Below are 11,607 nucleotides of genomic sequence, written 5' to 3' on the forward strand. Positions count from 1 at the left end.
ACACCTATAGGCCGTCCTGCTTTTAAGCTTTAACAGCTTGCTATCACTTTACAACAGACAGAAATGTAGCTTTGGACTCCTCTTTCCTTTCTGAAACGGCCCTAACGCGGAAACATTTGCATGTGAGGTGCCTTAAATGAAGCTGTTAAGTGAAAGTGGATTATATCTGTACACAGTGACCTTTGGGCCCAGATAAGGGGCCATCAGCAGCCTCCCGCCCGGCAGGCTGTGTGTTTTTAATCTCCTGTTGTTTTTCCCAGAGAGGGGGACATTTGCTGATAGACTGCCTTAACCCACTGCGGATCAATACTGCAGGAAGCCTTTGTGATGCATATCCAAGCAGGCCTCTCTCTCTGTCTGCAGCAGGCCAGAGGGGGGAGAGAGACTCCATCAAATCAACCCTCACATCCTAACATAGGCATTGTCTTGGCAACTGCATTTATTTCATTGTCTTTTTTATGGGTATTGCTGATAACAGTCAAACCTGTGGTGGACAATACGCACACACCCGTTGACAATGTTTATGAGCTGTGAAATGAATAAGGGTTACCTAACATCTTAGCCTGACTGGTGGCATTTTTCAACATTTCTTTTTACTTTTTTGACAGCAAGGGTTCTCTGAGTATTGATAAGTGATGAAATACAATGGCAGTAAAGGCCCCTTTGTATAGGCCTAGTCATGTACTTGTGCCATTGTAGTTATCAGTATCTTGTAGACATTATAGAAACCCTATATCATCGAGTCACATTTATGAAATTTAAAGACAAAGAACACCCAAAAGGCAAAACATATCCACTGGCACGGAAAATAAAGAACCATATACAAGCAATACAATTATTGCAAATTGTGTGCTCCAGGAGATTCTAGCACACACAGCATTTTAACTGAAATCGACTACTGCAAGGCTATGATTTCGACCAATATAGACCAGTTTCATATTTCTGATCTGAAGCACAGTCAAATGTGAGAAAATACCTCAAGTTTATGTCAAGCACATACCAATATCTACCATTAGCAATGAAAGGGGCAATCTAAATTGCAATTTTATTTCTCCCTTACCCTCAATCCTTCACTCTGGTCCTGGGACTCTACATCATTTCTGTGCACACACGTCTCCCAGAAATGAATTCTGAAATTAAATTCAGGGACACACGGCCAGCCGCTAGTGTTAACAGATCAATCAGCTGGTCAAACACCAGGCCGGATCCGCCGGACGCCTCTACAGGCCAATCACAAAGCGGAGATCCGGGTTGTCTGAGTCAATAGCCCAGGTCCAGGGCCGTCCGGACCACATTCGATCAGGGCAAGCCCTCTGTCAGACAGAGAGACTGACAGATTGATGGACAGACAGCCGTAGTCCATCCCTAGGCTCTATATAGATTAAAGCCAGCTTCTGTGAGCCTATAGTCACGCTGCGGTGATTGTGCCTGCAGGGCCTATGGGCCCCAAGGGGGGGTAGGGCTTTACAGCAATAGGGGGGAGGGGTGAAGGTAGGAGTGGACATCCAGCCCAGGGACCGTGACCTCTTTGACCTTGCCAGAAGGGCAGCAAATGTTTCAGAGCTGATTAGCGTTTTCACAGCATAGAACTGCGCACTGTTAACCCTTTGGAATCAGATAACATGAGGGAGAGAATGAGGAAATCCAAGGGATGTGTCATTCAAATTGTTTAAAAAATATATAAAAAACATCATCAAATTGGTCAAAATGTTTCTATTTAATATAATTGTGTAGATATATAGGAGACATCATATGTTTAATGTAATTACACCAAAGAGCAACAATTGTTATCTAGTAAGTACAAAGAAGCAGCAGTAGAACAGTAGAATTGCTGCTTAGATGAAATACCTAAACTAGCCACAAAGGGGTGGTAAGTGGCCATGGAATGACTGCTCAACTAGACCCCCTCTAGTCTGGATAATTCAGCTTGCTTCATATCCTAATGGAGAAGCATCTCCCTTCCCTTACAAATATTTACTTTGTTTGTACAGTTGGCCTATACAGAGTACACTATTCCAAAAAGCATACAATTCTACTAATAGCCAACACAAGACTATTTAGCATGTCCTTTGACTGACGCCAGCATGGAGTCACAGTATTGATCCAAATTAGGAATGTTAAAAGAAGAGAGGCAGAGAGCAGGTGGTAGTGGGCTAGCAAATGTAGGGATTTAGTCACTCACCGGGCATATTATATGGCCAACACTGCTGAGTGGCGAGGGGACCAATACCTAGTTAAAACAGATGCTCAAAGCAATGGGATGTGCCCCATTGTGATCGGAGTGGACAGCTGAATTGTTTACCACCAAAGGGCCCTTTTCTTCAGTGGCAGGCCTGATCACAATGGGGCCCCCGCAGTACTGACACACTGAGGATTTCTGCTAGGGTGGGGGGGGGGGGGGGGGACTGTAGTGCACGTGCATCCAGGGTCGAAGTGGGCTAGGGAGGAGGAGGCATAGTAGGGGTTTAGTAGGGTGAGCTTCTGACCGTACCCTCTTTTTTTCCTTTCTCTGTGCTCAGATGGACCTATGTGCACCCCCCCCCACCTTCTCCCCGACAAAGCCCCTTAAAGCCACCGGAGGGCAGGGGTTTAAATGTCACGCTTGGCCATCAGAGCGCCCGGCCCCCAGGCTCGTGTCTCTGGGGGGAAGCATGGAGAGAGAGAGGCGAGGGGAGGGAGACACTTGCCCTCGCTCCATTGTCCATTACGATAGGCATGAGCTACTAACTGACTCCAAATCAAGTGTATCCTCTCGCCACGCGCCCAAGCCTTGTCCTGCTCTTGCTCAAACACAATAGCCCCGCATTTTGTACTATCCATAGGTGAATAGTAGGTTTGGTCATGGTATGCTTGTCAGAGGAGCTTAAGGGGGCCGTACAGTGGAAATTCAGCTGGCCATTGGGCCAAGTGCTAAACACAGTTTGTCATCCAGAGACACATGAGATCTGTCCACATTGCACTCCGGTGTTTTCTTACATGACAAAAATCAATGCAAACTTTTTACATTCAGTCACATAAGAGGGACTTCAAAACATTACGAGGTGGAAGGAGGACGTGTGTGGGGGGTGGGGGGCCTCTGGGTGACAGAGTGTCACACTGAAATACAAGTACAGGACAAAATATACGAGCTGCTGGGCCGACTTTATCCCAGCCCAAGGTCCTGGCCCATACTTTACCTACCCACAAGATTGAGTGTTTTATGTATCTATTTGTTCTAAATAGTGGCACACTTGACCTTGAGGCAAGATGTGTGTGCTTCCAGCCTGGCCCGGGAATCATCCCTCCTGTCAGGGACGAGAGGGAGTGACCTTGAACCGGCGAGGCGCAGGCGTAGCTGAGTGCACAAACTCATTTAACTCCTGGGTTTGCTATCGACATGCTGTAATCGTTAACATTATGGATGATGAATAACTACTGACTGCCGTATACCTATATACTATACGTCGCCATGCCGACCCGCAGCCTAGGGGTCCACAGCAAGTGCTGATGGTCAGGTGCCTGAGTCACATCACTTAAACTTGTTTTTCTATGAAGCCACACTGACAACTCATCAAGGGTTCAGCACAAACACACTGTCGTGCTTGAAGATATATTTCACTTTAGTAGCTCACACAACACTGTACACTGTACAATACAAGAGTGTTAATTTAACTCTGAGAGTGTACAAATGGAACCACATGGACCTATAATGAACGCTGAGGATTTTACTTTGTCCTCCCCAGAGGATCTGCTGACATAACCACTGTTTACTTATTATGTTGAACATGTTAAATAAGAACATTTATTTTCTGCTCTAATAATAAAGTTTTCCCCCTGTTTAACAGTGTTGCCTACATTATGTGTATATATATATATATATATATATATATTTATTTATTTTTGTGAGAGAAATATATATATATATATATATATATATATATATTATGTGTATATATATATATATATATATATTTATTTATTTTTGTTGTGAGAGACATATATATATTTCTGATAGAATTAATGTTCCAACAAAGTAGGCCTATCTTTAATTGTGTGTTGGTAATAGAGTCCAGACTGACTTAAAATGTTTATGAAAACAACCCACTTTCTGCATGTTGTATGTAGTGCTTCAAATACAGAAATAAAAGTAATATTGCTTTTCTGACCATTTGACATTCCCTAAAAGCATTCAAAAGCAATATATAAAGGGCACAGAAAATTAGTCTGCAGATGGACATTGCAGACAAATGGGGATGGGGAATTTGAGGATGAAATTGATCAATTTAATAATAAGAGGGAAAAAGACAATAGAGCATACATACACTCAACCAGGTTAGTCAGTCCAGTCAGTCAGTCAGTCAGGTTGGTCTTTCACCAGTTGACTGGAAGTTCACCAAACTGCCATGGACAGTTCACATTCAATAAGTAAAGTTTTCACACCAGGTTCACACTTTGACCAGATGCTCATACACTATGCCAGCGGGAAAGAAGAAAAAGTTTTATAGAGATTCTCTCTCTCTCTCTCTCTCTCTCTCTCTCTCTCTCTCTCTCTCTCTCTCTCTCTATCTCTCTAAGGCCTGGGGAGTTTGACTTCTGCCCTGTTAGTGTTTTCCTACTCTCCAGGCTGCAAGGGCTTTTCATCTCACTGAGGTGCAAGGGCAGACACTTTGCACTTCTCCCAGCCCTTTCCTCCCATCCACATGCACATAAACACACAGCAGATTTCCATTTCTGCTACAGTGTGCTAGTTTAGCAGTTACACCACCCCTAGGCTGGCTTAAGACATAGCGGATATCCAGCAGTGTTGGTGGGATGTATGTGGGGGAGAAGGCCTCCTGAGACTTGTTTGAACCCACTCTAGATCCTATGGATGGATTCTTATCTAAGGTATACATTGTCGTACGACCACGTCGTTCACCGAAAATAACTGAAAATCTGTTGTTTTCATACATTGCATTGTGAAGTGACAATATTAGTCACTTTACAATATTCTCCAGTTGATTGCCGGCCCTCATCCATTACCTCCTACATAGTGTGTCCATACGCGAAAATGCAAGCTTTTGTTCAGGCAAAGTACTGCGTTTGTCGTTAAGTAAAATTATAACATAAGCCAATAGGAACTTTAATTATTGAGCATAGTGTGCCACTGTGCATCCTCAAACATAATTCCCAAACCTCAGCCTCAGTTTGACCATTAGTCAAACTACAATGGTTTCAAACTGAATGAAACTAAAGCCTATCAAACAGAGCAGACATACAGGCATACATTGGCAACAGTGCCCGTTACAATTGACCCGTAACATGTGGCTCAACTACAACTAAATTGTGGCTGAATTATTGATACAATGGTGTTGGCCGCATTGTGAGTGGGGGCATGAAAGGGAGCCAACATGGGAATGGTCTGCTAATTTCATATGGGAGCCTCAGGGCACATTCCTCCTAGTGAAGACCAAACATATTGACATGTGTGTTGAGGCCAGGGAGAGACTGTATATTATACACACACACACGCACGCACACACACACACACCCTCACACGCACACGCACACACACACACACACACACACACACACACACACACACACACACACACACACACACACACACACACACACACACACACTTCCTCCCTTTTTCTGTAATTATGACTAAACAATCTGTGAAACTGTGTGCTGAGATGGTGCATGTATGGAAAACCTGGCATGTTTGAGTAAGAATGTATTATGCAATATCCTATTCCTTCAAGTTCCCTGCTTTTTGCGCCATACTCTCTGTGCTCGACTGTTATCTTCACACAGAACTATCTCTTTTAAAACTATTTGTCATTGTAATATCAATGAGCTGAAGTGAGAAATGAATATAATTGTTGAGGAGTTGATGAACTATGATATATGGGTTCAAGCTTTAAAGGGCACGAGCTGTTTGTAGGCAGCCAAGGTTGTTGACCATCACCCGGCTCCTCCGCTAATTTCTCTAGAAGTGTCCAAAAGCCTTTGTCCTTCGTGTACTTTTATTTCCACCTCTCTAGGAATTGTGATGACCGTGCCTCGGGGCGACAGAGACACCTTGAGGAGCACCCACCTTTAAATCCGCCACTCCGTGACTTCAACCATGACCCCTAGCTGGAGGGTTCCCTCAGGCGAGATTTAAACGAGCTCCCCCAGGTCTACAGCGGCTCCTCTTTCACCGTCACGTTTAAAAGACTCTCTAACGGTTGATTATAATATTTATTCGAATACAAAGTGTAGATTTGGATACATGGATAAAAGAAAATAAGGGTAAATGCACCATGACATTATAGGTAAATAGTGTGCCAGAGGAAAAGGAGTGATTTTGGAGTGAGAGTGACAGAATGACAGTTGAAATGGTGAAAGGGCTGTGCTTGTGTGCCTGCATGCTCATTCTGCCTTTTTGCTAAATAGGCACGCATTTCATTCATGGAAGAGGGAGTCCCAAATGCTACTCAAAATAAAAACGCTTCACTGCCTTTAATATAATCAAATTCCAGCCATTTTTTCCCTTCTCACAACAAGAATAGTGCAAAAAATAAAATACTATCACTTACATTTTCCAATTATTTCTTCTCTCCTTTTTGCTATTATAGAAGACGGAAGGCGAGAAAAGCATACAATATCGGGCTATTGATCCACGCCCATCACTGCAGAAAAAAAGTCGGTTCAGGGGGCTACACAATTCCGACTGGACACAGCGATCGATAACATACTCTATCAGCCGTTTCCATGGCAACTCGCAGAGCGCGAGGACAGAGGCTGCAATGTATTTTGCACCTGTCTATTTCATATACCTATTGTGATAATGAAAGTGTCAGGGAAATGAATGCAAAGGTGATGGGGGTCTACCCCACGTCAACGTCCACAATTAAAGAAATTACATAAAGGTTAATTGCGTGCAGAAAGGAAAGGTGACAAATGGGAGACCGTATTCGTTTTTGGTGACCTTCCTGTATGGGTTGAAGGACACGGGCAAACCAGGCTTCAGTGTAGTCAGTGTCCACACAGGAGCAAATCGAGGACATATCTCTGTTATTTTCAGGAAAACACGCACAGATGACGGTTGAAATCGGCAGTTGTTTCCTGACACTGGAGAAGGGGGGCCTCTTTTGTGGTTGACCCCAATTTGGAGGTTGAGCAAGCATGATCAATGTGCTGGCCATTAGCTCACCATGAGCAACTGTAGGGGCAAAGCCCGAGAGTAGGGAAAGAAATACAAGTGGGGGGGGATAGAAAGAGGGGGCATAAAAAAGGGAGAGAGAGGGAGTTGGTTGAAGGATCGCCTGAGTTTACTTCTTCCCGCTCAGCAGCAGCAGGGCAGATCAAAATGCAGCAGGCTGAGCCAGACGGAATGTCAGGAGAACTTGACACCCAGACAATCGCAAGACTCAATGGCTGTTTGTCTGTCTGTCTGTGATGGGCATTGAACTTCTACTTTGAACCAGAGGCTCATTGGCCTTATAATGGTGGTGGCGCTGGGCTGGGCTGGCCCTAAGTGAAGGGGATGGATATCATGATCTGGGGCCGTGTTGATCATGTGTTACTGTATTGATCGCCAATCGAAACTACTGCTGAAAACGCAGGGCCGGGATAGAGGGAGGGGATGGTCTGTGGCTTCTCACTCCGTTCAGTGGCTCTGTCGCTGCGGTCACCGACAGCGTTGCAAAATAGGAAGCAGTGGTTTTGAGAGGAAATGTACATTCAGTGCATATATTAACCTGTTTAGAGGCCCTCTCTGTCCTGATTTGTGTTCCTGCAGATCACATCAATCCTGTGTTGTTTTCAAACAAACCAACTCAGTCACACAGCAAACACAAACCATTCACAATAAACTATAGTCACTACTCACTATACTGTTCACCAATATTTGCTAAGCACATTGATTGTAATTTGAAACAATATCAGGGTCTGTAAAAATACAATGATGTTTGTATTCCTATACAGTATATAGCTACGAGTCTCTCGTAAGAGTCTCTCGTAAGGGTCTGAAGGATTGTAATTTGTATGTGCTTAAATGTGCTAATTTTGTGCTTTTTAGCTAGAGCAGATCAGAGGACTGCAGCACAGACGAGGACAGTTGCGCTCCAGCACCACAGGGGTGGTCTGCTTTGTGAGCTGTGACAGAGAGCTATTGATGGGCACGTGGCTCTGCAGTGCTGTTCAGGGGCCACTGGCCACTGCATTGCCCTTTGACCCCAACCATGCACGGGCCTTCATTGTGAGGGAGGCCGAGACAAGAGGAGGAGTTAGGAGGAGGAGAGAGGAGGGGAACGGACCCCCCCCCCCCCCCCCCCATATAGACGCACTCTCAACCTCACCCTCCCATCCCAACACCTACATCCATCCGACTACACACCCTCCCTCCTCCCCCCTCCACCCATCCTCTCCTCCCCCACCCCTCCTCCTGCTCCACCTTATGCCGATCAATGACAGTTTCATGTGGCTTCTCAGGGCCCCGCAGTGACGTGTGTCCTATTGATTTATCGACATTACTCCAGGCAAGCGAACCCAGAAGCCCCCTCTCTCAGTAGGCAGCAGGGCTCCAGCCCAGCGGAGGCATACGTCCCCCTGCGCTGCGTGCATGGGCCCATGCCAAGTCATCCAACTGGACTGGATTCTCTAGGATGGGCACATTAGTAGCATGCATCAGGATTGTGTGTTTGTGTCACTGAGTATGCTTTTAAACCCCCCCCCCCCTCCCCCTCAAACACACATACACACACACACACACACACACACACACACTTCCCATTCAGTATCATCCGGAACTGTCTGACAATGAGAGAGACACCCAAGTACACACAAGCACGCACACACAGATGTACGCATCCACTCACACGTACACACGCACGCACACACACACACAGAGTTTACTGTCGCCTCCGATTTCCAGAGGCAACTACTATTCCACTTTTATGGTTAAAAGGTTCTATTCTTTTTCCTGTGTCAATGTCATGCTTCTATAGCCATGGCTCATCCTTGTGGCTACTGGAGGGAGGGAGGGAGGGGGTACCCCCCCCCCCCCCCACCCCCCCCCCCCACACACACACACACACCCTCAGGTTCTCTGGTGTCCAGTGAAAGGCCGGTGTAGTGGGAGTGGAGGGGCAGCTGGACACAGGATAGGGAGGGGGGAGTACACCACCATTAGGATGGGTCTGAGCTGTTTTGATGGCAGCTGGCCCTGAATAAGGGGAGGGGGCTCAGAGATCAGTGACCTGGCCACAGTGTCCAGCTGGGGGGTCATTTCACGGCCCATCTCCAGCCACGTGCTGGACGGCCATCTGGGGCTCCACTGCAGCCCCATCATCCTTGTAGAGGCGGGGATAGGTTGGTTGACGACAGAAGTCAAGAAATCTGTCACCGTATTCTGGAAGAGAGAAAGAGAGAGAGGAGATTGATACTGCAGCTGCCTGTTGTTTAAAATCACACTAATGTGAAGCGAGCGGTGGCTTTGGAGTCACGCACAGTTGTTGATGTCATAGAATGTTCGACCTCTGGTGTAACGCAAAAAAACTACAAAAAATAAGAAGAAAAAACGTACTCAGTCGACATACAGACAAACACAATGACAATTATAGCTGCGCATTGGAGACGTTGTGCCACCGCTCAAAAACAAGTGTGGAGTACAATTGTCATTTAATGCAATGAGATTTGATGTCACAATACATAACCCCCCCCCCCTAAATATTACTTACAAAATGTAAATCTACTTTGATCTGTTGTGTTTGCATGTATTCACCATTGACATCAACAAAAATGTGGTGAAGAATAGTGAAGTGGTATTTCTTCCAATCAAGTGTAAATCAGTGCGGGAGTAAAATCAGCCTCACAGATGGACCGACAGATCCTCCTTTAGCTTCAGCCATTCAGGTTGATTGCTCAGATCGGGGAACAGATTAGCACTAGTTTGGTGTCTGTGCTGACTTCACCCCTCCTCCTCCCCTTCCTTCTCCTCCCTCCACCCTTTCTCCACCCCCATCCTTTCATCGTCCTCTCCTCTCCCCAAGCCTTCTGTCTTAAACTGTTTAAGGTGATCGAATTTTGCCCATCCTCCCTCAGTGGTCGGAGGGGATCAAAGGTTCCTGACCCATGGCTGATTGTAAAGGTTGGGTGGAGGGGGGAGCTCCATAATAAATAGAGGTCCTCCTAAAAAGATCTGACCTTCACAAGACTTGCACAAGCTTAAAAATTTATTCGTTTTTTATTTTTTATTTTTGGGATTCCGTAATCCCTTTAACATTTAGCATTGCTCTGCTAATGAAAGTGATCTTTGTGTTCATGTCTGATCGGTTTCTAATTAGATTCACATAGACCCATGTGGAAATGATCCAAAAGGACAGCCACGAAAGGATTGGAGTGGTGGTCCCAGAAATACTGTATGATACTTCAAGAAACTGCAATGTGCTGAAAGAAATTCATAAGCGGCTGTGTAGCGGTGGTGGTGGCAGTGGTGGGGTGGGGCGGGGATCTTGCACCAGTGCAATCTTTGGTCAGCACTTCTTCATGGCCGATACCCTGATAGGAAAAAATCCTCCTCTGAAATTTGATTAATTGCTGTGCCCCCGCCTCTCAATCCAAACATTGGTGGAAATGGAGGCCGGTTGACAGGGCAGATACATCAGTTCGGAATGTTGCAGGCCCCTGGCAAGCAGAGGCATTTCTTATCCTGTAACAGGATATCCACATACAGCGAGGTGTGGAAAAGTGAGAACTGCATCGTCTTCATTTGGCCATAACAAGGAGAGGGGGAGGAGTGGGGGAGGGGAGCTAGCCAGCCAGCCAGGCAGCTCGCTAGGTTGGGCCGAGGCGTATCGATTGATTTCCCAATAGCCTCTGGTCCATGAGCCACGAACCCTGGCCTCCGTTGCTAGGTGACCACACCGTCCAAGATGGAGAGCGGGATGATGAAGGGTGACAGCGGAGCTGAGGGTCAGCGGGGCCACTGGTCATTCTGTGGCCCCTCTGGGACGCCTTGGACATGCAGATAATGCAATGAAACTGGACCTAGGCTTGCAGGGAGATGGAAGCATAGCAGGAATTGGTTATGTAAAGAGTATATTGAATATAATATTGCTGTGGAATCAGTCACTGATATTCACTTCTCTTTGGGGTTTTTTTTTGGGGGGGGGGGGGTTTACCTCAGGCTGTGTGTATTGCAGGGTTCATCTATTGCAGAGTATAGGCCTAGATATAAACACATTATGGTCAAATGAAATTGTAGTGTAGTGTAATGGTTATTGGTATGACAATATATAGATGGCCCCAGTTTGAGGAGATAGTATATTGAATATTCTACAAAACAAAGCATGCTTGAAAACATTTGTGGAGCCGAGATTGGGTATAGGGGCCATTGGCCACATATGGACATATTGATTTAAAACAAAAGCCTATTCAAAATATTCATTGTAAAATTAAGATACGATGGAATGGGAGAGATTCTGTTTTCAAACACAGCAAAGCATCATGTTATATTCAGCACAGAACCACTATAACACATTTAGCACTATAATCAGATTAAGACAGGGGCAGAAGCACAATTAAATATGGTTGACATTTAATGGATCCCCTTTTTAATATCATCAATGAAATGTAAGTTAGTGTTCCTAAATGAGA

This window comes from Protomyctophum parallelum (assembly GCF_964188405.1).
Source record: "Protomyctophum parallelum genome assembly, chromosome: 3".
NCBI classification, from domain to species: Eukaryota; Metazoa; Chordata; class Actinopteri; order Myctophiformes; family Myctophidae; genus Protomyctophum; species Protomyctophum parallelum.